The sequence below is a fragment of the Bombina bombina genome, chromosome 12, assembly GCF_027579735.1.
Source record: "Bombina bombina isolate aBomBom1 chromosome 12, aBomBom1.pri, whole genome shotgun sequence".
Taxonomy (NCBI): Eukaryota; Metazoa; Chordata; class Amphibia; order Anura; family Bombinatoridae; genus Bombina; species Bombina bombina.
The window spans coordinates 46766785-46791633 of record NC_069510.1 but is presented as its reverse complement, the minus strand read 5'-3'; the positions used below and the strand labels follow the sequence as shown (position 1 = coordinate 46791633).

The 24849-nt window shown below is 37.7% G+C and overlaps 1 long non-coding RNA gene across 2 annotated transcripts in view; it reads right to left on the bottom strand.

Annotated features, from left to right (window-relative positions):
• Positions 1–24462, bottom strand: part of LOC128642952 (uncharacterized) — a 30798-nt gene extending 6336 nt beyond the window's left edge. Inside the window, exons 1-3 of one of the 2 annotated variants that reach the window (XR_008399734.1) lie at positions 24365–24462; positions 7423–7519; positions 707–829 (exon numbers count right to left, since the gene is read on the bottom strand). This is a non-coding gene — a long non-coding RNA (uncharacterized LOC128642952). Of the gene's footprint in view, positions 1–706; positions 830–7422; positions 7520–24364 lie in introns of those variants that run through there. The other variant, XR_008399735.1, reaches the window with a different exon arrangement.
• Positions 24463–24849: the final 387 nt, after the last annotated feature.

Below are 24849 nucleotides of genomic sequence, written 5' to 3'. Positions count from 1 at the left end.
GTGCCGTAGTAAAACAATTGTGCGGCACCAGAGTGGCAAACAGCATAGAAGTAAGTCTTGTATCTGTAACAAGGAGCCAATAATGACTGAAATAAAAACAGGCAAGCTAACAAACCCCTTCCATAAGTCACAAAGCGAGTATATCAGGCTGTCAGGCCATCATTAGATTGTGTAGTTATATTGTTTAATAGTGGGGCACATTACAGCTCTGCTGCAGATCAGCATGTCCTATACAGCTATTACTTCAATGTCGCCAGGCCTTGCATAGAGGTAGAAGGATTTCCAGCTTTAAAAAACATTCTACGAAGTCTGGAGAACCCGGCAACTGCCGTTGGGCCACAATCCTAATGTCTTGGATTCTTACCCGACCCCAGTTCTCCCACCCGCCGGCGGATAGAGGGCCTCAAGACCCAGGAAATCTTCTGGTACTAGACCAACATGAACCGACACTAGGATCGGGTCTCCTTCTGCCTCAGGGAATCGAACATCCAAGAGATGCGTGGGCGATCGCAGAACCGCCTCTCTGTTCTCAGCTATTTTCACCTGAGTGGTCTCAGTATGGCACACAAAAGCCGATTGTTCGGCCGCAGAGATTGGGGATTGCTCCATGGTGATGGGCATAGAGTCCATCGCCACACACTCCTCCGAATCTAAGTTAAGGGGGGCATCTTGTATCAATTCTTGGTGTGTCTCCGTGCTCTCCCCCTCAATCTCAGACTTCTCCAAGTTTAGACACCATACTGTTGCCTTAAAAACTGTATTCCTCCAGTTGTCGCCATGTTGCGTAGCAGGTGCCATTATAATGCGATCAATCCTCTCGCAAATCTTCCTTGAAGATGAAATAAAAATAGCTTACATAGAAAACAGACATTAGATAAGAGCGTGCAATCGTAACTTTACAGTTTTACTTTTGTTCTCAAATTTGCTTTGTTCTTTTTGGTATTCTTTAAGAGTAAACCTAGGTAGGATTAGGAGAGCAGCAATGGGAGCTAGCTGGACAAATTTGCTTAGCCACCAATCACCAGCTAGCTCCCATTGCATTGGTGCTCCTGAGCCTACCTAGGTATGCCAAGAGAACAAAGCAAATTTTTATAGTAGAAGTAAACACAAACTATACTGTATATATTATTTATGATGCCAATTCTGCAACTGATTTTCTATTCACAGTTTAACTCCTTTTGCCTATTAATTTTTTTTGTTACAAAGTATTTCACCTGTCACATATGTGCCCTGAATCTGCACCAGAGCATGGATATATGCAGAGGGTGGTGGCATCTTGCAGCCTTTGGCTCTTTTCAGAGCCAGATTTATTTTTGTAAAAGTGAAACACTAACGGCTAGATTTAGAGTTCTGTGGCCAAAGGGGTTCGTTAGCTACGCTGGCTTTTTTTCTCCCGCACCTTTTAAATACCGCTGGTATTTAGAGTTCACAGAAGGGCTGCGTTAGGCTCCAAAAAGGGAGCGTAGAGCATATTTACTGCCACTGCAACTCTCAATACCAGCGTTGCTTACCGACGCGGCCAGCTTCAAAAACGTGCTCATGCACGATTCCCCCATAGGAAACAATGGGGCTGTTTGAGCTGAAAAAAAAACCTAACACCTGCAAAAAAGCAGCGTTCAGCTCCTAACGCAGCTACATTGTTTCCTATGGGGAAACACTTTCTAAGTCTGCACCTAACACCCTAACATGTACCCCGAGTCTAAACACCCCTAACCTTACACTTATTAACCCCTAATCTGCCGCCCCCGCTATCGCTGACTCCTGCATATTATTATTAACCCCTAATCTGCCGCTCCGTACACCGCCGCAACCTACATTATACCTATTTACCCCTAATCTGCTGCCCCTAACACCGCCGACCCCTATATTATATTTATTAACCCCTAATCTGCCGCCCCAACGTCGCCTCCGCCTACCTACAATAATTAACCCCTAATCTGCCGACCAGATCTCACCGCTACTATAATAAATGTATTAACCCCTAAAGCTAAATCTAACACTAACACCCCCCTAAATGAAATATAATTTTAATCTAACGAAATAAATTAACTCTTATTAAATAAATTAATTCAATTTAAAGCTAAATACTTACCTGTAAAATAAATCCTAATATAGCTACAATATAAATTATAATTATATTGTAGCTATTTTAGGATTTATATTTATTTTACAGGCAACTTTGTAATTATTTTAACCAGGTACAATAGCTATTAAAAAGTTAATAACTATTTAATAGTTACCTAGTTAAAATAATTACAAAATTACCTGTAAAATAAATCCTAACCTAAGTTACAATTAAACCTAACACTACACTATCAATAAATAAATTAAATAAAATACCTACAATTATCTACAATTAAACCTAACACTACACTATCAATAAATAAATTAAATACAATACCTACAAATAAATACAATGAAATAAACTAACTAAAGTACAAAAAATAAAAAAGAACTAAGTTACAAAAAATAAAAAAATATTTACAAACATTAGAAAAATATTACAACAATGTTAAACTAATTACACCTACTCTAAGCCCCCTAATAAAATAAGAAAGACCCCCAAAATAAAAAAATGCCCTACCCTATTCTAAAATTAAAATAGAAAAGCTCTTTTACCTTACCAGCCCTGAAAAGGGCCCTTTGCGGGGCATGCCCCAAAGAATTCAGCTCTTTTGCCTGTAAAAAAAAAAACATACAATACCCCCCCCCCCCAACATTAGAACCCACCACCCACATACCCCTAATCTAACTCAAACCCCCCTTAAATAAACCAAACACTAAGCCCCTGAAGATCTTCACCACACCAGGTTCACCGATCGATCCAGAAGAGCTCCTCCGATGTCTTGATCCAAGCCCAAGCGGGGGGGCTGAAGATGTCCATGATCCGACTGAAGTCTTCATCCAAGCGGGAGCTGAAGAGGTCCATGATCCGGCTGAAGTAAATTAATTAAATAAACTACCTACAATTACCTACAATTAACCTAACACTACACTATCAATAAATTAAATAAACACAATTGCTACAAATAAATACAATTAAATAAACTAGCTAAAGTACAAAAAATAAAAAAGAACTAAGTTACAGAAAATAAAAAAATATTTACAAACATAAGAAAAATATTACAACAATTTTAAACTAATTACACCTACTCTAAGCCCCCTAATAAAATAACAAAGCCCCCCAAAATAAAAAATTCCCTACCCTATTCTAAAATACAAATATTACAAGCTCTTTTACCTTACCAGCCCTGAACAGGGCCCTTTGCGGGGCATGCCCCAAGAATTTCAGCTCTTTTGCCTGTAAAAAAAAACATACTATACCCCCCCCCCAACATTACAACCCACCACCCACATACCCCTAATCTAACCCAAACCCCCCTTAAATAAACCTAACACTACCCCCCTGATGATCTTCCTACCTTGTCTTCACCATGCCAGGTTCACCGATCCGTCCTGGCTCCAAGATCTTCATCCAACCCAAGCGTGGGCTAGACATCCACTGAAGAAGTCCAGAAGAGGGTCCAAAGTCTTCCTCCTATCCGGCAAGAAGAGGACATCCGGACCGGCAAACATCTTCTCCAAGCGGCATCTTCTATCTTCTTCCATCCGATGACGACCGGCTCCATCTTGAAGACCTCCAGCGCGGATCCATCCTCTTCTTCCGACGACTAGACGACGAATGACGGTTCCTTTAAGGGACGTCATCCAAGATGGCGTCCCTCGAATTCCGATTGGCTGATAGGATTCTATCAGCCAATCGGAATTAAGGTAGGAATTTTCTGATTGGCTGATGGAATCAGCCAATCAGAATATAGTTCAATCCGATTGGCTGATCCAATCAGCCAATCAGATTGAGCTCGCATTCTATTGGCTGTTCCGATCAGCCAATAGAATGCGAGCTCAATCTGATTGGCTGATTGGATCAGCCAATCGGATTGAACTATATTCTGATTGGCTGATTCCATCAGCCAATCAGAAAATTCCTACCTTAATTCCGATTGGCTGATAGAATCCTATCAGCCAATCGGAATTCGAGGGACTCCATCTTGGATGACGTCCCTTAAAGGAACCGTCATTCGTCGTGAAGTCGTCGGTGAAGATGGATGTTCTGCGTCGGCGGGATGAACATGGATCCGGAAGAAAGAAGATTGAAGATGCCGCTTGATAGAAGACTTCAGCCGGATCATGGACCTCTTCAGCTCCCGCTTGGATGAAGACTTCAGCCCGATCATGGACATCCTCAGCCCCCCGCTTGGGCTTGGATGAAGACTTCAGAGGCTCCTCTGGACCGATCGGGACCCCGGTGTGGTGACGACAAGGTAGGGAGATCTTCAGGGGCTTAGTGTTAGGTTTATTTAAGGGGGGTTTGGGTTAGATTAGGGGTATGTGGGTGGTGGGTTGTAATGTTGGGGGGGGGTATTGTATGTGTTTTTTTTACAGGCAAAGGAGCTGAATTCTTTGGGGCATGCCCCGCAAAGGGCCCTTTTCAGGGCTGGTAAGGTAAAAGAGCTTTGAACTTTTTTCATTTAGAATAGGGTAGGGCATTTTTTTATTTTGGGGGGCTTTGTTATTTTATTAGGGGGCTTAGAGTAGGTGTAATTAGTTCAAAATTGTTGTAATATTTTTCTAATGTTTGTAAATATTTTTTTATTTTTTGTAACTTAGTTCTTTTTTATTTTTTGTACTTTAGTTAGTTTATTTAATTGTATTTATTTGTAGGTATTGTATTTAATTAATTTATTGATAGTGTAGTGTTAGGTTTAATTGTAACTTAGGTTAGGATTTATTTTACAGGTAATTTTGTAATTATTTTAACTAGGTAACTATTAAATAGTTATTAACTATTTAATAGCTATTGTACCTGGTTAATATAATTACAAAGTTGCCTGTAAAATAAATATTAATCCTAAAATAGCTACAATATAATTATAATTTATATTGTAGCTATATTAGGGTTTATTTTACAGGTAAGTATTTAGCTTTAAATAGGAATAATTTATTTAATAATAGTTAATTAATTTCGTTAGATTTAAATTATATTTAAGTTAGGGGGGTGTTAGGGTTAGAGTTAGACTTAGCTTTAGGGGTTAATACATTTATTATAGTAGCGGTGTGGTCCGGTCGGCAGATTAGGGGTTAATTATTGTAGGTAGGTGGAGGCGACGTTGGGGGCGGCAGATTAGGGGTTAATAAATATAATATAGGGGTCGGCTGTGTTAGGGGCAGCAGATTAGGGGTACATAGGGATAATGTAGGTTGCGGCGGTGTACGGAGCGGCAGATTAGGGGTTAAAAAAATATGCAGGTGTCAGCGATAGCGGGGCGGCAGATTAGGGGTTAATAAATATAATATAGGGGTTGGCGATGTTAGGGGCAGCAGATTAGGGGTACATAGGGATAACGTAGCTGGTGGCGGTGTACGGAGCGGCAGATTAGGGGTTAAAAAATTTTAATAGAGTGGCGGCGATGTGGGGGGGACCTCGGTTTAGGGGTACATAGGTAGTTTATGGGTGTTAGTGTACTTTAGAGCACAGTAGTTAAGAGCTTTATAAACCGGCGTTAGCCCAGAAAGCTTTTAACTCCTGTTTTTTTTCGGCGGCTGGAGTTTTGTCCAGTTAGATTTTTGTCCGTTAGATTTCTAACGCTCACTTCAGCCACGACTCTAAATACCGGCGTTAGAAAGATCCCATTGAAAAGATAGGATACGCAAATGGCGTAGGGGGATCTGCGGTATGGAAAAGTCACGGCTGCAAAGTGAGCGTTAGACCCTTTCCTGACTGACTCCAAATACCAGCGGGCGGTAAAAACCAGCGTTAGGAGCCTCAAACGCTGGTTTTGACGGCTACCGCCCAACTCTAAATCTAGGCCAAAGATCTGTGCAAATCCAGATCCTTTCGTGTTGCACGTACACAGGAATAAATCCGGCTCTGAAAAAAATAAAAAAATCCGGGTAATTTACCCAAGAGGCTGTGGGGAAAGCATGTAATTCCCCCATCTACATTATTTTGCCTCCCTTTGAGGAACTGTAAGTGAAACGCGACCACATCAGGGGACTTCCTTTAATTTTTTTATTGCTCTCTACTGGTTAAAATTACGAACCACAATATTTAACTTTAATTTGATAACCTACACTCCCGTATTCCTGGCGGAAATCAAGGGCAGTAGTTAGACCTCTCAGTTTAACTTGGTTAACTCTATTAAAACTAGAATTCATTCTAAAGATAACTAGGAATAATTTATGCAACGCTACTAGTCCATAAGGGCTGCTTGTATTTCACAGCCGCTCTGTGACTCGACTTTACTTAAAGTGAATGTAAATTTTGATGATAAAGTGCCCGGATTAAAAACAGGGGCACTTGAATTCATCAAAATTTACATTTCACTTGTGTTGTGAAAATATTTACCTTTTAATTTTGACAGTCGCTGCATCGCTTCCTCCGCCCATCGCAAAGCCTCTTCCTGGGTCTAAAATGTGGAATCCGGCTTCCTCCAATCATGGTGTTGAATCAGAAACTGATTCCCCCGGGGGGAAGCCGTGATTGGAGGATGACGATCTGTTATTTCTGACGTAGGAAGAGGCTTGCGACAACCGGGGGGAAGCTGGAGCGGCTGTAAAGATTAAAAGGTAAGTATTTTCACAACACGAGTGAAATGTAAATTTTGATGAATTAAAGTGCCTACCTATATATAATACAATATATTAATTTGTATTATTTACCTCATAGTTGAAACTGACCATAATTAAACTAGTTCAATATCACTGAGATTGACTTGCATGGCCAGTATTGTAATATTTTTAATACTTTGCAGGGCAACCAGTCTTACAGGATGTTTGTTTTTAAGATCAGCATTAATAAAAGTTACATTTTATGTGTTCAAGTGTATAATTTTTTTATAACTTATCCTTACTTTGTGCTTATAGGCATTTCTTCTTACCTACTAACATGGGTTACTTTGTTACTATATCATTATGATGCCTATGCCTTTGCACAACTGTATTGATCTAATAATTAAAATATTCAGACAAGGTCTGCAGTTAGAAACAACTCATCTTTATTTATTTTTCTCACATTTCTTTTCAATTAATTACTATTTTGCCTCTGCCTGGGGGGTTCAAGGACGATGCCCGCCGATCCTCTGGCGAACCTTGGGGAATGAGGTTTACAAGGGGCGCTTCGACCTCCTTGAACCTCTAAGTGGAGGCAAAAAAGATAGCGAAGATGGGGGAATTACAGTGCATGTTATATATGTTTGATTTGGTGACTCCGCACTCTGAGTGGATTTATGATCATACATCGTGCTTTACCCGCAGCCGATTGTGTAATGTCCGTTTTACCCGGGTAATCCTAGGATTACCCAATATCTGACTTTACCCGCAACATATATATAAAAATAATACAAGTGTCTACAATCTACTTACCGGGTACATAGCCTGTGTAGTTCGGTATTAAACCAGATGCAGTATAAATTTTATTACTAGGCCAGTAGGCAGTGCCAAGTTTGTTTCTTTTCTGGCTCTAAGGGAAATAGAAAAACAAATTTAGGCTGTTTCATCTCTTTATGTGATGGTAATGTATAATTCAGTTTTATCAGTTTCATGGTCTCTGTAAGGGGTTTTATTCAAACTACCCTTTGAAAAAGCCACTTTTTGGCGAAACAGGTCAGGGACGCTAGGGCAATAGTGAGGAGTCCTAGGAGCTCCTGTGTTTTTAGCAAGCCTTAGGCTACCTAATTTTACTGTAGTGTATCTGGTAATAATGGGTAATTACTAATAGCGGATATTATAGTTTCTGTAAGTTGCTAATACCTGAATTAGAGTGAATGATAATATATTACCAACGGCTCAGTGTGATTGTGGTACCAGCCAAACTACGGAGTCACCGTTTATTTATAGTGGTGTTCCCGCACCTCAATATAGACCATTGTAACCTCTGACTGTTTATATCGGCAACAAAATGCTTAACTGATTACTCAGGTGGGACAGACAGATGCCGCTTGTGTGCGGTTAAATTCATGACAATAGCTATTTAGTCTTAAAGGACCAGTCAACACATTAGATTTGCATAATCAACAAATGCAAGATAACAAGACAATGCAATAGCACTTAGTCTGAACTTCAAATAAGTAGTAGATTTTTTTATAACAAATTTCAAAGTTATGTATATTTCCACTCCCCTTGTACCATGTGATAGCAATCAGCCAATCACAAATGCATATACGTATAGCCTGTGAATTCTTGCACATGCTCAGTAGGATCTGGTGACTCAAAAATTGTAAATATAAAAGACTGTGCACATTTTATTTAATGGAAGTAAATTGGAAAGTTGTTTAAAATTACATGCTGTCTACGATATTTCAATTATAGTACTGACACTGTTGATCTACGTCTCTCATACATTAAGAGCAATATACTATAGATTCTCTTACATCTACAGTGTGTTACAACACTTGGTTTAATTAATATAGCCTAAGTATGCCACATATTGCAAACGGGTGGGATGAATATTAATAGTAACTTTATTTCAAGTTATTTTAGCCCACTAGTTGCGGTAACCTCGGTAACTACAACCTAATACCAAGCATTTTTGGACCATATATTACGATAAGGGTATCCTAACATTAGCCAGCAAAGTGGGAACTAGACATCTACTATTGGATACTACCAGTTACATCAAACATCTACAGTATATCTATTTGACACATGTGAGTGGTGTTACTACAATATAGTGCATATTTTCTGCTTATAATCACAGTTGATAGATACACTGGCTAAGCAACAGGTGATATTAACACTTGTAATTAAAGAGACAGTACTCCCGAACTTACTACCTGTTGGTAATTTGCATGTATCACCAATTTCAACCTAATTTTAACCCAATAATTTCACTCATTATAGAGTGCAATAATTACATAATAATTTCACTCACTTTTGGAAATTAACTGTTAGATTCAGGTGTTATTTACATCACAGTATCAAATACTTATTAGTACATTGAATGCAACTTTATATATTACGTTGATTACCCTGCAATCATATCTATTCACTACATTTGGTACCTAAGTGTGTTTTTAATAAAATTATCCTAATTTTACTTGACCCCAATAAAAGTTATATTTTAATTTTGTTTTTGTCTCTCCCATTTCAACTTTCTAACGTTCAGTTAGAGATATGATACCTCTCACATGTATTTACTATTATACAATATGACCTTGGAGTGCTATAAGTGTATTCTTTTCTTTGTGTTAATTTAATTTGTACACAGCACCCATTTCTTGCCAGACTTGGTGGCTAAATTAAAGAATAAGGGTCTATCTAATTAAGTAGTCCCATTGGTATAACGAATATACTATACATTTGCGTGTGAGTTGTGCAACTAGCGCTGCTTATTGTATTAGTAGTGTTTTATGCTCAACACCAACAGTGCTCTGCGAGCTCTGATCGGTATTTCAACTGTGTGTTTAATCCAGTGATTTTCAACCTTTTTTTTGCCGTGGCACACTTTTTTACATTTGAAAATCCTGCGGCACACCACCATCCCAAAATTTGACAAAATCACTCATTGTAACCTAATACAGCATGTGTGTATATATATATATATATATATATACATATACACACACACACATACTGTCATGCCATGCCTCCTACAAACTATACGTGACATATTGACATTCATTCACAAACAATCATAATGATTGTGAATGAATGTCAATATGTCATGGTTGTAAATTATGCCTGCCTGTCTGCCTGATGAGCCTGTCACATACCTCCCAATATTCAAAAATTTGAAAGAGGGACACCCCCGCACTGGGGAAAGTCCACCCCTCCGCAAACTGGGAAAAGTGTTATCTGTGGAGCACAAGATTATATGTGTAGCATGATATGCTGTTCTGGAGGAGGAGCAAAGCTGCGCCAGCATGCATGGGGGATTGAAGTGTCGCGTGGTGCTACGTGTAGAGCCAGCACTAGGCACGTGTTGTGGGGGTTCCTTCCAAGTGTGAACACAGGTCGGGGAGGGGGGCTGCAGCTGCAGTTATCCTCAGTCATCATCCCACTTAAAATAAAAAAATGTCCCAGAGTAAAAAACAAGCAAAATTAAAAAATTATGTCACACTGTTGTCAGTCTGCCGCGGCACACCTGAGAATCTCTCACGGCACACTGGTTTAATCCATTTGAGGGGCTTAAACACACGGTAGTCTGGGGTTGATAACCCTAAAATTACATACTCTAACCGTAAGGGGCATGTCATTTTTTTAACTGTAATGGCCTTTTAAAGGGACGGGACATAATACACAAAATAAATGCTAGATAGAATGATGCATTCATAGAAAAGATTAGTCTGAGAATAATATGTAGATGTATTTTTTTTAAAAAGTTTGATTAGTTGTTTGAATAATGACAAAATAAGTGTAATATTTTAGAGTCTATTAAACAATGGGAGCTGCCATGTTGTAACTTAGGTTACCTTCTCTGCTGTGACCAATTAGGGACAGTTATAAATAGGTCACTAGAGTGTGCAGCTAATAGTTGTGTGTTCTATAACCGTGTTCTGCACTTCCATTTCTAACAGGAACCAAAAAGCTCACAATTTCAGAATGGAATTACAGGAAAATGGGACAAAATAAATATTGAAAGTACAGTATATTGCAGAGTTTATATATATATATATATATATATATATATATAATTTATTATTTTATATTACCATTTCAAAGTGTTTAATGTCCCTTTAATTGGTAAATCTAATACGTTGGCCAATAAAACAACACATATTTAACCTTTGTTGGCAAAAAAAAATAAAAAATATCTATAAAGCAAGTGACAGTGGTGTATCAGAAATGTTCTCAATTCTACATACATCATTATAGTTTTGGGGAATGTAAATTATACTACTGTTGCCTGACCCATGTAAGGTTGTTGTTTTTTTATGCCACTTTTCCCATGGATTCTTTAAAAGCTGCTTTTATGAAGAATATGGTTGCAAAGTAACATAAAAATATGTAAAAACACCCGCAATATTTTTAGAGAATTAACTATTAATGGGTTGAAAGAGAAGTGTCTCAAACTTATTTTGACGATGTACTGAAGTCCTATCTCCCTTCTGCTGGACAGTATTCTTTGGATAAACTACATGGATCTAGCCTAGCTTTATTCACACTTATTATAGATACAGTTAAATCAACTACAAGAAAACTGCAGGTCAGTGTATAATACAGCATTTCCTGCCCAGACAGGATCAGGATTAGATATAATTTACTAAATAATCTGGCTTTAGCACATGTTTACGAAGACAGATTCAGAGCTGACTATCTCTTAAAGGGACATTGTACACTAGATTTTTCTTTGCATAAATGTTTTGTAGATGATCCATTTAAATAGCCCATTTGGTAGTGTTTTTATTAAAATGTTTCTTATTTTGCTTATTTTTTTAAGAACATTGTGCTGATTTTCAGACTCCTAACCAAGCCCCACAGTGTTCGATGTATACACGTGTTTACAGACTCCTGTTTATGTTATCTGTCTTTTTATATGTGGGGAGGGGGGAGTGTTTGCTCTTTTTGTTTACCCAGTCCCTTTCAGTGGGTGTCCCAGACTTTTCTCATCAACAGTTCTAAACTGGGAGCTTTTTAGTAAGTTTTTAAAAGGTTTTATATTGGATTTTTATATCAGTATCTGTTCATATTCTTCTTTATAGTAGTGTCTATTACATGCAGTTATATTAAAATTGGTGTATACTGCCCCTTTAAGGGGCTGTGAAAAATGTATGTACTGTAGCTAGATGCTTTGATGGAGAATGTTGAACTTTGTTACAGTGGATTTGTGTTAAGTCCATGGAGCTGAACTCTAAAATACATGAATTCACACGTTTAGCCTCTTTATTCATGTGTCATAAACTTTATTTAAATATGACACTATTTAGCTCATCTATATTTTACTATTTTAGCTTCAAAACAAAGTTTTGAATTCCATTAATTCTCTAAATCTGCTCCCTGAATTCTGTAAAATAAACTAAACAAAAATTAATTAATAAATATTTTTGTCTATTCATGATAAACTGCAACTTTACTGTAATATATACTGTATGTATATATATATATATATATATATATATATATATATATGTATACGCGGAGGTTAGGTTCCAGAAGGAATGGTTGTAAATCAAAACCGTTGTAAATTAAAACCCAGTTTATAATGTAAGTCAATGGGAAGTGAGGGAGATAGGTTCCAGGCCCCTCTCAAAATTGTCATAAGTAACACCTAATATATTATTTTTAAAGCTTTGAAATGAAGACTTTAAATGCTAGACAGCATTATAAACCTAATAAAATAATCACACAACACAGAATATATCATTAAACTAAGTTAAAAGAACAAAACCATTTGCTAAACAGCATTATAAACCTAATAAAATAATCACACAACACAGACTTCTCTTGCATTTTTCTGCAAACAGTTATTTCTATGCATTCCAATCTGGACTGAGTTATAGACAGGAAGATCTTGTTCCATTGAAATCTGCTTGATAGCTCAGGTCTGGTTAAACTGATTAATTTCAGCTTGCTTGGCTTTGCTGCAACACAAGCGGACAGCTCCACCTACTGGCTATTTTAATAAATGCACTGCTTCTCAATGCTTTTCAATAGCAGTCACATGACTGGAAAAAAAGGTTGTTATTCTGAAACGGTGTAAATTGAACCGTTGTAAAACGAAGGCCACCTGTATATATATATATGTATATAAGTTCTTATTTACTGAGCAGGAGTCACCCATATGTGATTAAAAGTCACGCCCGGGAAATGATTCATAATGAGGGTTGGCAGGCAGTGAGCTTATTAACTGGTATATCTTTCTTTAGGCTTGAATTTGAAATTGATAGATGCATAAAACAAATACATAAATATCCTGTGTTGCTCCAGATTTTTTTATTCTCCTTTAGAATATATGTACGGCTTTATTTTCTACTTTAAAATGCTAATATATTCACAGAGATACAAACAATGCCTGCTGCTATCTAGACCACAGGCCGGAACCCATTACTGTGTCGCAACACCATGTTTACTGAATTGCGACTTCTGTGTGTGTTGTATATGAGTGTGTGTTGTAGAAGAAGTGTGTGTGTTTGTGTTGAATGAGAATGTGTGGTGAGTGTGTGTGTTGTAGAAGAGTGTGTGTTTGTGTTGTATGAGAATGTGTGGTGAGTGTGTGTGTTGTAGAAGAGTGTGTGTTTGTGTTGTATGAGAATGTGTGGTGAGTGTGTGTGTTGTAGAAGAGTGTGTGTTTGTGTTGTATGAGAATGTGTGGTGAGTGTGTGTGTTGTAGAAAAGTGTGTGTTTGTGTTGTATGAGAATGTGTGGTGAGTGTGTGTGTTGTAGAAGAGTGTGTGTTTGTTTTGTATGAGAATGTGTGGTGAGTGTGTGTGTTGTAGAAGAGTGTGTGTGTTGTATGAGAGTGTGTGGTGACTGTGTGTTTTATAGAAGAGTGTGTGTGTTGTAGGAGAGTGTGTGTGTTTGTGTTGTATGAGAATGTGTGGTGAGTGAGTGTGTTGTAGAAGAGTGTGTGTTTGTGTTGTATGAGAATGTGTGGTGAGTGAGTGTGTTGTAGAAGAGTGTGTGTTTGTGTTGTATGAGAATGTGTGGTGTGTGTTGTAGAAGAGTGTGTGTTTGTGTTGTATGAGAATGTGTGGTGAGTGTGTGTGTTGTAGAAAAGTGTGTGTTTGTTTTGTATGAGAATGTGTGGTGAGTGTGTGTGTTGTAGAAGAGTGTGTGTGTTGTGTGTGTGTGTTGTAGGAGAGTGTGTGGTGAATGTGCAAAGGAAAAGGGAGTGGTCTTGGGAAAAAAGTTTGAAGAACCCTAATCTAGACCACTAGACTAGGGATGGACAACTGGCGGCCCCCAGGAAAAAAACAGAATTAAGAATATGTTATAGTTTTGGTGGCCTCAGGAATAAGCAGAACAAAAATGTTTGAATTTGTGGACTTCATGTGAGTGAGTCTGTGTCAATTAAAAAAACAAAAAACTTCTGGAAGGTGGAACAACAGATTAAAGGGTACCCTGCCCCCTTATCAAAACCTGGCACTGTGCCACTGGACATTTTTAGAAAATAAATTATTATTTGTGTGTTTATTACCATTAAATGTACAGTATATGCATCTCTTAAAGGGACATGAAACTTATTTCCCCCCCATGATTCAGATAAGAGCATACAGTTATCTATATGACACACATGAACTAGCAGTGTCTAACTGGGAAAACCGGTCAACATTTCTAAGGGCTTAGAAATTAGCATATGAGCCTACCTAGGTTTAGCCTTCAATGAAGAATACCAAGAGAACAAAGCATATTTGATTATGTAAATTGGAAAGTTGATTAAAACTGCATGCCCTATCTGAATCATGAAAGTTTAATTTTGACTTGACTGCCCCTTTAATGTCCTTTTAACAATTTTAAAGGGACTTGAAACCTAATTTTTTTTTTATTTCATGATTGAGGTAGAGCATACAATTTTAAACAATGTTCCAATTTACGTCTATTATCTAATTTGCTTTATTCTCTTGGTATTTTCTTTCTTGAAGAAACAGCACATGTGTGAGCCAATAAGATAAAGCAGATATGTGCAACCACCAATCAGCAGCTCCTGAGCCTACCTAGGTATGCTTTTCAACAAAGGATATCATAAGAATGAAACAAATTATATAATAGAAATACAATTTAAAGTTGTTTACAATAGCATGCTCTCTAAATCAAGAAAGAAAAAAACTTGGGTTTCATATCCCTTTAATACATTTGTGGGATTTAAACAACTTTTGCAAAACCAACAGTGAGAGAAAGCATTAGAGAATTGTCTTATTGTACTAACTCCCCATTGCTTAAAGGAACACTGTACCCAAAAAAAATCTTTCGTGATTCAGATTGAGCATGAAATTTTAAGCAACTTTCTAATTTACTCCTATTATCAAATTTTCTTCATTCTCTTGGTATCTTTATTTGAAATGCAAAAATGTAAGTTTAGATGCCGGCCCATTTTTGGTGAACAACCTGGGTTGTCCTTGCTGATTGGTGGATAAATTCATCCACCAATAAAAAAGTGCTGTCCAGAGTACTGAAACCAAAAAAAAGCTTAGATGCCTTCTTTTTTAAATAATGATAGCAAGAGAACGAAGAAAAATTGATAATAGGAGTAAATTAGAAATTTGCTTAAAATTTCATGCTCTTTCTGAATTGCAAAAGAAAAAAATTTGGGTACAGTGTCCCTTTAAAGGGACATAATACTCTAATAAGCTGACAGGAAAATATAACCTGAGCATCTCTATGTAAAAAATAAAGATATTTTACCTCAAATCTCCTCAGCTCAGCAGAGTAAGTGCTGTGTAAAAAGTTATACTCAGCTGCTGCCCAGATGCAGGTAAAAAAATAATAATGAAGAAATGAACAGCAGCCAATCAACATCAGCAGTGCTGAGGTCATGAACTCTTTTACTGTGATCTCATGAGATTTCATGGTAAACTTCCTTAAACTGAATAGGGAAATAACATGAGTGTTCACGAAGCTCGCTCCTTTGCCTGTCCCGGGACAGACATACTGATTTGCTGCTCAGATGTCTATTACAAAGGGATGTGGCTACTGAGGAACTTTTAAAGTAAAATATCTTTCTCTTTTACATAGAGATGTTCAAGTGATATTTTCTAGTCAGCTTTTTACAGGTATGCTGCATCACTTTCAAGTGTTTCAACGTTTGGGTATCATGGCCCTTTAAACATCATTATCTAATGCCAAAAAAAAGGTTTTAGGTTCTACAGCAGGTATAAAAACAACAAAAAAACGACATATAGGTTGTAGCTATCTAGTCATATTTGTCTATTGATATATAGTTTGAATGTAGGTTGTAATAAACATATGAAAGTGCTGCACTTGTTCTTGCATCCAAGGTCCAGTTTGTCAGGTTTTGTCAGTGACAGTGGTTTCTAAATGCCAGCGTGCGGAGCATGTAAGGGAATAAATTACATGTTATAAGACAGGATTGCACGTGCTCTGACTATGGCCTAGTTTCAATTGAGGGGGTAAAGTATGGCAACTGGTGGTGACAAAAAATTCTCCAATTCTTTATTGCTATAAATGTTTTTTAACACCAGTTTCCAAACTTTACCACCTCAATGAAAACTAGAGATGTGCATTTGTTTTCGGATGAATGCACATTCGTCATGAAAATCGGATTTTCGTTTCGCTTTAATGACATAAAAATACGAATGAATGCACCAACGGAAAAAAAAACCCATTACAAATAAAATGAAATAGTTTCCTTTATTTATTTATATATTTTAAGTGGTTAATACTTATTAGAGTGCCATCCAAGTTCTCCCGAGCGCGTTAAAGCGATACTAAACCTACATTTTTTCTTTCATGATTCTGATAGAACATGCAATTTTAAGCAACTTTCTAATTTACTTCTATTATACATTTTATTCATTCTCTTGCTAGCTTTATTTGAAAAGCAAAAATGTAAGCTTAGGAGCCAGGTCCATTTTTGGTTCAGCACCTGTGTTGTGCTTGCTGATTGGTGACTAAATGTAACCAGCAATCAGCAAGCGCTATCCAGGGTGCTGAACCAAAAATGGGCCAGTGTCTTAGCTTAGATTCCTTCTTTTTTAAATCAAGATAACAAGATAATGAAGAAAAATTGATAATAAGAGTAAATTAGAAAGTTGCTTAAAATTGCTGCTCTATCTGAATAATGAAAGAAAAAAACATTTGGGCGTAGTATCCCTTTAAGGCAGGGGTCATCAACCTTGGGCCCCCAGATGTTTTGGAACTACATTTCCCATGATGCTGAGACAGTCTTAAGGCTGTCTGAGCATCATGGGAAATGTAGTTCCAAAACATTTGGGGGCCCAAGCTTGATTACCCCTGCTTTAAAGGGACATGACACCCACATTTTTTCTTTCATGATTTAGAAAGAGAATGCATTTTTAAACATCTTTCTAATTTACTTCTATTATCTAATTTGTTTTATTCTCTTGATATTCTTTGCTGAAAAGCATATCTAGATATGCTCAGTAGCTGCTGATTGGTTTCTGCACATAGAAGCCTCATGTGATTGGCTCACCCATTTGCATTGCTTTTTCTTCAACTTAGGATATCTAAAAAATGAAGCAAAATAAATAATAGAAGTAAATTGTAATGTGGTTTAAATTTGTTATTCTCTATCTGAATCATGAAAGAAAGATTTGGGGTTTAGTGGCCCTTTAAGGTAAGTATTGTAGCTATAGGTAAACTTTTCAACATTGTTTAACGAAAGAGAATGTAAATGTTTAACAAAAATTCAGTCTTCGTTTAGTTTTAAATGAATTTCCCTGAATATTCGGAACAACATTTTTGACCAAAACAATATTTTCTTGGCTTCACAAATCTAATGGTTTATGTCAGCCTGAGATGACATCATTAGTTTTTAAGCCACTTTCTCCAAAGGGGATGAGTCATCGAACAACTCAGTAAATATTCTTCCTCACACACAGCTGGAGAAGTAAAGTAACAATATATCCTGTGATTCAGACCAACAAACCATTGCTCTAGACACTAGTAATGCATGGAAAATGCTATTAAAGGGACGTAGGGGAAAAAACGTATTAGGGAGTGTGAGCATTAGATCAAATGCAGGGATTTAAAGAATAACTCAGGTCAGATCTATAGACAGTAAGTTTTAATCCATGCTATGCAACTTTTTTATTATGTCATTGACAGTTAGATCCAGGCAATGTCTTGAGTCAACCCTGGTTATAACTGTGTGTGTTTAATCCTCACAAGTATCTCAGTTTATGAGCAGGATGGTGATTGGAGGATACTAGCAATCTGTAATTTAGAATTGGCTCACCACTCACCATGTTCTGTGGGGCTGGCTGGTAAGTTATAGTGATACTTACACTCGTGTGTGTGATATTTGTGTGGTTTGTGTCAGTGTGTGTGTGATGTTTGTGTAGTGTGTGTGAATGATGTTTATGTGGTGTGTGTGTGTGTGATGTTTGTGTGTGTGAATGATGTTTGTGTGGGGTGTGTAAGGGTGTGTGTGTGTTTATGTAAGTGTGTGGTGTGTGTTTGTGTGGTGTGTTTAAGTATGTTTGTAAGTGTGTGTGTGATGTTTGTGTGTGTAAGTGTGTGCAAGTGTATGTGTGGCGTTATGTGGTGTGTGTTTGTGTGGTGTGATTTGTTGTGTATGTAGAGTGTGTTGTGTGTGTGTTTGTGTGGCGTGATGTGTGTGTGTAGAGTGTGTGATGTGGTGTGTGTTTGTGTGGTGTGTGTGTGGCATGTTTGTGTGGTGTGTGTGTGATGTTTGTGTGGGTAAGTGTGGGTTTTTTTGTGATGTGGTGTGTGTGTGTTATGTGTGGCGTTATGTGGTGTGTGTGTGTTTGTGTGATGTGTTGTCTATGTAGAGTGTGTTATGTGGTGTGTGTGTGTTTGTGTGATGTGTTGTCTATGTAGAGTGTGTTATGTGGTGTGTTTGTGTGGCATGATGTGTGTGTGTAGTGTGTGATGTGGTGTGTTTGTTTGGCATGACGTGTGTAGAGTGTGTGGTGTTTGTGTAACATTGTGTGTATGTAGAGTGTGTGATGTGGTGTGTGTTTGTGTGGTGTGTGTAAGTGTGTGTGGCATGTTTATGTGTGTTTGTGTAAGTGTTTGTGTGAATGATGTTTGTGTGGTGTGTGTAAGTGTGTGTGGCATGTTTATGTGTGTTTGTGTAAGTGTTTGTGTGAATGATGTTTGTGTGGTGTGTGTAAGTGTGTGTGATGTTTGTGTGGGGTTTTTTGTGGTGTGTGTGCGTGATGTGTGGCGTTATGTGGTGTTTGTGAGGTTTTTTTTTGTGGTGTGTGTGCGTGATGTGTGGCGTTATGTGGTGTTTGTGTGGTGTGTTGTGTATGTAGAGTGTGGTGTTTGTGTGGCATGTGGTGTGTGTGTGTGTTTGTGTAGCATGGTGTGTATGTAGAGTGTGTGATGTGGTGTGTGTGTTTGTGTGTGTTTGTGTAGCATGTTGTGTATGTAGAGTGTGGTGTTTGTGTGTGTTTGTGTGGCGTGATGTGGTGTGTTTATAGAGTGTGTTTGTGTGATGTGTTTATAGAGTGTGTTTGTGGGGTGTGTTTGTGTGGTGTGTTTATAGAGTGTGTTTATAGAGTGTGTTTGTGTGGTGTGTTTATAGAGTGTGTTTGTGGGGTGTGTTTATAGAGTGTGTTTGTGTGGTGTGTTTATAGAGTGTGTTTGTGTGGTGTGTTTATAGAGTGTGTTTATAGAGTGTGTTTGTGTGGTGTGTTTATAGAGTGTGTTTGTGTGGTGTGTTTATAGAGTGTGTTTATAGAGTGTGTTTATAGAGTGTGTTTGTGTGGTGTGTTTATAGAGTGTGTTTGTGTGGTGTGTTTATAGAGTGTGTTTGTGTGGTGTGTTTATAGTGTGTGTTTGTGTGGTGTGTTTATAGAGTGTGTTTGTGTGGTGTGTTTATAGAGTGTGTTTGTGTGGTGTGTTTATAGAGTGTGTTTATAGAGTGTGTTTATAGAGTGTGTTTGTGTGGTGTGTTTATAGAGTGTGTTTGTGTGGTGTGTTTATAGAGTGTGTTTGTGTGGTGTGTTTATAGAGTGTGTTTATAGAGTGTGTTTGTGTGGTGTGATGTGGTGTGTTTATAGAGTGTGTTTATAGAGTGTGTTTATAGAGTGTGTTTGTGTGGTGTGTTTATAGAGTGTGTTTATAGAGTGTGTTTGTGTGGTGTGATGTGGTGTGTTTATAGAGTGTGTTTGTGTGGTGTGTTTATAGAGTGTGTTTATAGAGTGTGTTTATAGAGTGTGTTTGTGTGGTGTGTTTATAGAGTGTGTTTGTGTGGTGTGTTTATAGAGTGTGTTTGTGTGGTGTGTTTATAGAGTGTGTTTGTGTGGTGTGTTTATAGAGTGTGTTTATAGAGTGTGTTTATAGAGTGTGTTTATAGAGTGTGTTTGTGTGGTGTGTTTATAGAGTGTGTTTATAGAGTGTGTTTGTGTGGTGTGTTTATAGAGTGTGTTTATAGAGTGTGTTTGTGTGGTGTGATGTGGTGTGTTTATAGAGTGTGTTTATAGAGTGTGTTTGTGTGGTGTGTTTATAGAGTGTGTTTGTGTGGTGTGTTTATAGAGTGTGTTTGTGTGGTGTGTTTATAGAGTGTGTTTGTGTGGTGTGTTTATAGAGTGTGTTTGTGTGGTGTGTTTATAGAGTGTGTTTATAGAGTGTGTTTATAGATTGTGTTTATAGAGTGTGTTTGTGGGGCGTGATGTGGTGTGTTTATAGAGTGTGTTTGTGTGGCGTGATGTGGTGTGTATGTAGAGTGTGTGATGTGGTGTGTTTGTGTGGCGTGATGTGGTGTGTTTATAGAGTGTGTTTGTGTGGTGTGTTTATAGAGTGTGTTTATAGAGTGTGTTTGTGGGGTGTGTGTTGATGTAAATATATAATCTGGCAATGGAAGATGTATATAGACTAAGAGAGGGTGGCAAGCTAATGCCAAAAGGCTTTTAGAAATGCCATGTCAAATTCTTTTATTGACAACAAGTTTTGAATGCAGCCTGGGATTACGTCATCAACTTTGAAAACTACTTTCTCCAAAGTGGATGACTCATTTTGCAACTCCGTTAAAACAAAATACGTCCTTGCGCCCAGCTGCAAGAGAAAACAAAATAATGCTATAACCTATATTACTATTAGATATGAGTATTAGGAGATGTCGGATACCTCATAATACAGAAGAACACAGTGTTCTGTGAAGGGACCGAACTTTGTAAAAGAGCGAACCATGTCACTTCCTGTGACGTTTCATCAGCTGTTGCTCTCATTTTGACCCTAATACGCATGCGTGCCAGCTTCTTCACATTCCTGGCAGCATACGTCACGGTAAAACTATTTAGACTTGGGAAATTCTGAAACCATTGTATAGCGCATGCGTGGGCTTTTCTATCACAAATGGGGGTGTTTTATTGAACAATGTTTATTCAACACTGTATGTGCATTATGCTGTGAAACATAAATAAATGTATAGTTATTTAGAAATATTTATTTATATATAACTTCAAAAACATACAAACATTTAAAGCACTTGACTTTATGTTTACTGTGAAATATGATATGCAGTGGTGATATCCGAGTGGCTGTTTGTCATGTTTGAGGTTATATATAAATAAATATTTTTAAATAACTATACATTTATTTCTGTTTCACACACATACAGTGTTGAATAAACATTGTTCTATAAAACACCCCCATTTGTGATAGAAAAGGCCACACATGCGCTATACAATGGTTTCACAATTTCATAAGTCTAAATAGTTTTACCGTGACGTATGCGGCCAGGAATGTGAAGAAACTGGCACACATGCGTATTAGGGTCAAAATGAGAGCAACAGCTGATGAAACGTCACAGGAAATGACATGGTTCGCTCTTTTACAAAGTTCGGTCCCTTCAAAGAACAACGGCCACAGTCAGCTGTTCCGTCGGATTTCACAACCAGTCACATGTGCGCTTAGGAATGTGGTGACGTCACAGTCGCACATTCCGACGGGTCGCAGATTTCTACACGACACTGCTCATGCTGTTCAGTTATTTTAGGATCAGAATTTATTCTTGTGAAACTGCAAAACACACTAGAATCTGGATTTGTATAGATCTTAGTGTGTTTCAGTTTTACAAAAATAAATTAGCCGAATGGCACGAGCTGCCGCCTTCTAACGCATTATCAAGTATTATCAAGTATTATCAAGTATTCAAAACCTCTGAATGCTCATATCTAATGGCTATATAATGCCCCAGACACTAGTAACAACTTGAAACTGCTACTTAGGACATAAAAAAAAACCATTTCTTTCTTAGGAGGTAGACAGTGTGAGATTAAATGCATTGTATTACAGGGGATTAAAAAAACAAACACAAGCTAAAACCCCATAAAAAGTTAATTATGTGTAGTAAACATATTGTTATGTATATATATTATATGCCCTGCTATTCCTATACATTTCTTCTGTAATTCTGCATTTCCCATGCCCCAGGTAAAACAGCAGACATGAGTGTGTATGTAGAACGCATAGGCAGGTCACAGCTGGTAAACCAATCAGAAACAACATAGGTATATGGATGCACGCGGCAGCAGGACACAGCCAGTGATTGACAACTGTTAATGTAGGATACTGCTGATTGGCTAACTGGCTGTGTGCTGCTTGAAGGATGAAATCTATTAGGGTTTTAAAGGGACATGACACCCACACATTTTCTTTCATGAACAAGATAGAGCGTACAGTTTAAACAACTTTCCTGTTCACTTCTATTGTCAAATTTGCTTTATTCTTTTGGTATCCTTTGTTGAATGAGCAGCAATGCACTACTGGGTGCTAGCGGAACACATTGGGTGAGCCAATCACAAGAGGCATATATGTGCAGCCAACAATCAACAGCTAGCTCCCAGAAGTGCTTTGCTATTCCTGAGCCTAGCTAGGTACACTTTTCAACAAAGGATGCAAATAAAACAAAGCAAATTAGATAATAGAAGTTTGAATCATTAAAGCTTAATTTTGACTTTACTGTCAAAGATACAGGGGTCAATTTATTAAATCCCGGGCAGACATAATTCGTTGTAGCAGATCATGTCCGCCCGACATATTTAAATACCGACAGCATTTAACATTGCACAAACATTTATTGTGAAATGCTTGTGCAATGCCGCCCCCTGCACATTCGCGACCAATTGGCCGCTAGTAGAGGGTGTCAATCATCCCGATAGCTGCTTCTTAACTTCTGTTTCCGGCAAACCAGAAACTACGGGCGTAGATAGCAGCATTGGCTGCTTATTAAATCTACCCCATGGGGTTAACCTCTTTGCATGGATTAAACACATAGGTTGATCGCAATATATACACACATACATACATAAATACACTTCAGTCTTAAAGGGACCGTCAACACCAATTATTTTATGGTTTAAAAAAGATAGATAATGACTTTACCACCCATTCCCCCAGTTTTGCACGACCAACATTGTTATATTAATATACTTTATTTAAACAACTAAATTTCTGCCTGTTTCCACTTATTATTAGCTTTTCACATCAGGATACTGCTAATTCATGTGTGCCATATAGATAACATCGTGCTCACGCCCGTGGGTTGTAAATGACACTGCACTAATTGGCTAAAATGCAAGTCAATAGATAATAAATAAAAAGTCATGGGATCAGGGGGCTGTCAGAAGAGGCTTAGATACAAGGTAATCCCAGAGGTACAAAGTATATTAATATAACTGTGTTGGTTATGCACAACTGGGGAATAGGTAATAAAGGATTATCTATATTTTTAAACAATAAACATGTTGGAGTTGACTGTCCCTTTAAGAGAGCAACAGCACAGTGTTAGCTGTATCATGTATGGTGCTGTGCAATTCCGCAATAGTTTATTAATACAATATTAGAAAATAAATGTAAAAAAAGCATTTCAGTTATCAGATCCTTGATATTTGACTTTTAGGCATTTATGACAGTGAATAGTTTTCTTATATACACTATAATTATAGTTACCATATATCGCCATAGAACAGGCAAACAATGGTATTGAGCCAGTTGTTCGTTCCTGTGAGTGTGCTTCTCTCTGTGCGTATTTAATCTCCCTATGGGTAATAGGGGAAACCAGACGTGGACTCCTTGCTCAGTGGTATATGGCTACACCTCACTGATGAGGCCCAATAAAGGCTGAAACGATCGTCTGTGGCTGCTGTGTTCCTTGTTCAGAGAGGAATTGCCTGGTATTTCGGCGCTGGACTGACCGTAATAGGCGGGATCAGACTGATATACTACAGGGAAGTTTTACTCTGTGAAAAGCATTACTGGGCTAAAAGAAGCTGCACCCAGGTGGTAAATCGCCATAGATCAGGCTAACAATAGTATTGAGCCAGTTGTTTGTTCCTGTGAGTGTGCTTCTCTGTGTGTATTTAATCTCCCTATAGGAAAATGGGGAAACCAGATGTGGACTCCTTGCTCAGTGTGCTTAGAGGAATACTGCTACACCTCACTGACGAGGCCCAATGAAGGCCGAAACGATCGTCTGGAGTTGCTGTGTTCCTTGTTCAGAGAGGAATTGCCTGGTATTTCGGTGCTGGACTGACCGTAATAGGCGGGATCAGACTGATATACTTCAGGAAAGTTCTTCTCTGTGAAAAGTATTACTGGGCTAAAAGAAGCTGCACCCAGGTGGTAAATCGCCATAGAACAGGCTAACAATGGTATTGAGCCAGTTGTTCGTTCCTGTGAGTGTGCTTCTCTCTGTGTGTATTTAGTCTATATGTATATTTATTTATTTTTATATTATATATAGAATAGGATATACCTGACAGTTTTCAAACTCATCCATGCATTTTTCAACTCCTGGAATGTAACTTGTACCCAGGGTCCAGGAGAGGTGAGGTATAAATCCAGTATACCCTGAGGAAAGAACATAGGATTTACTGACTGGGTAACATCATGGTTGCACTATCCTCACTATATAGATAGATAGATAGATAGATATATATATAGATAGTAGTTTTTAAGGTTAAAGTAAAAGATGAAAATAACAACGATTAAGATATCATGGGCACATTTTTTTCTAAGTGTGTTGTAATCTAAACATATAATCATTTAAAATCAGTCCTAGAAACTTTAGTTCCTTATTTATGCTTATGAGCTTGGCAGGTAATACATTTTTTTATATTTATTTATATTATATATATATATATATATATATTTTTTTTTTTTTTAAAAAGGCAGCAACCTTAGTTGTGGCTTTACAGTGTAGCAAGTGATATTCCTGAAATTGAATGCCCTTTTAACTAA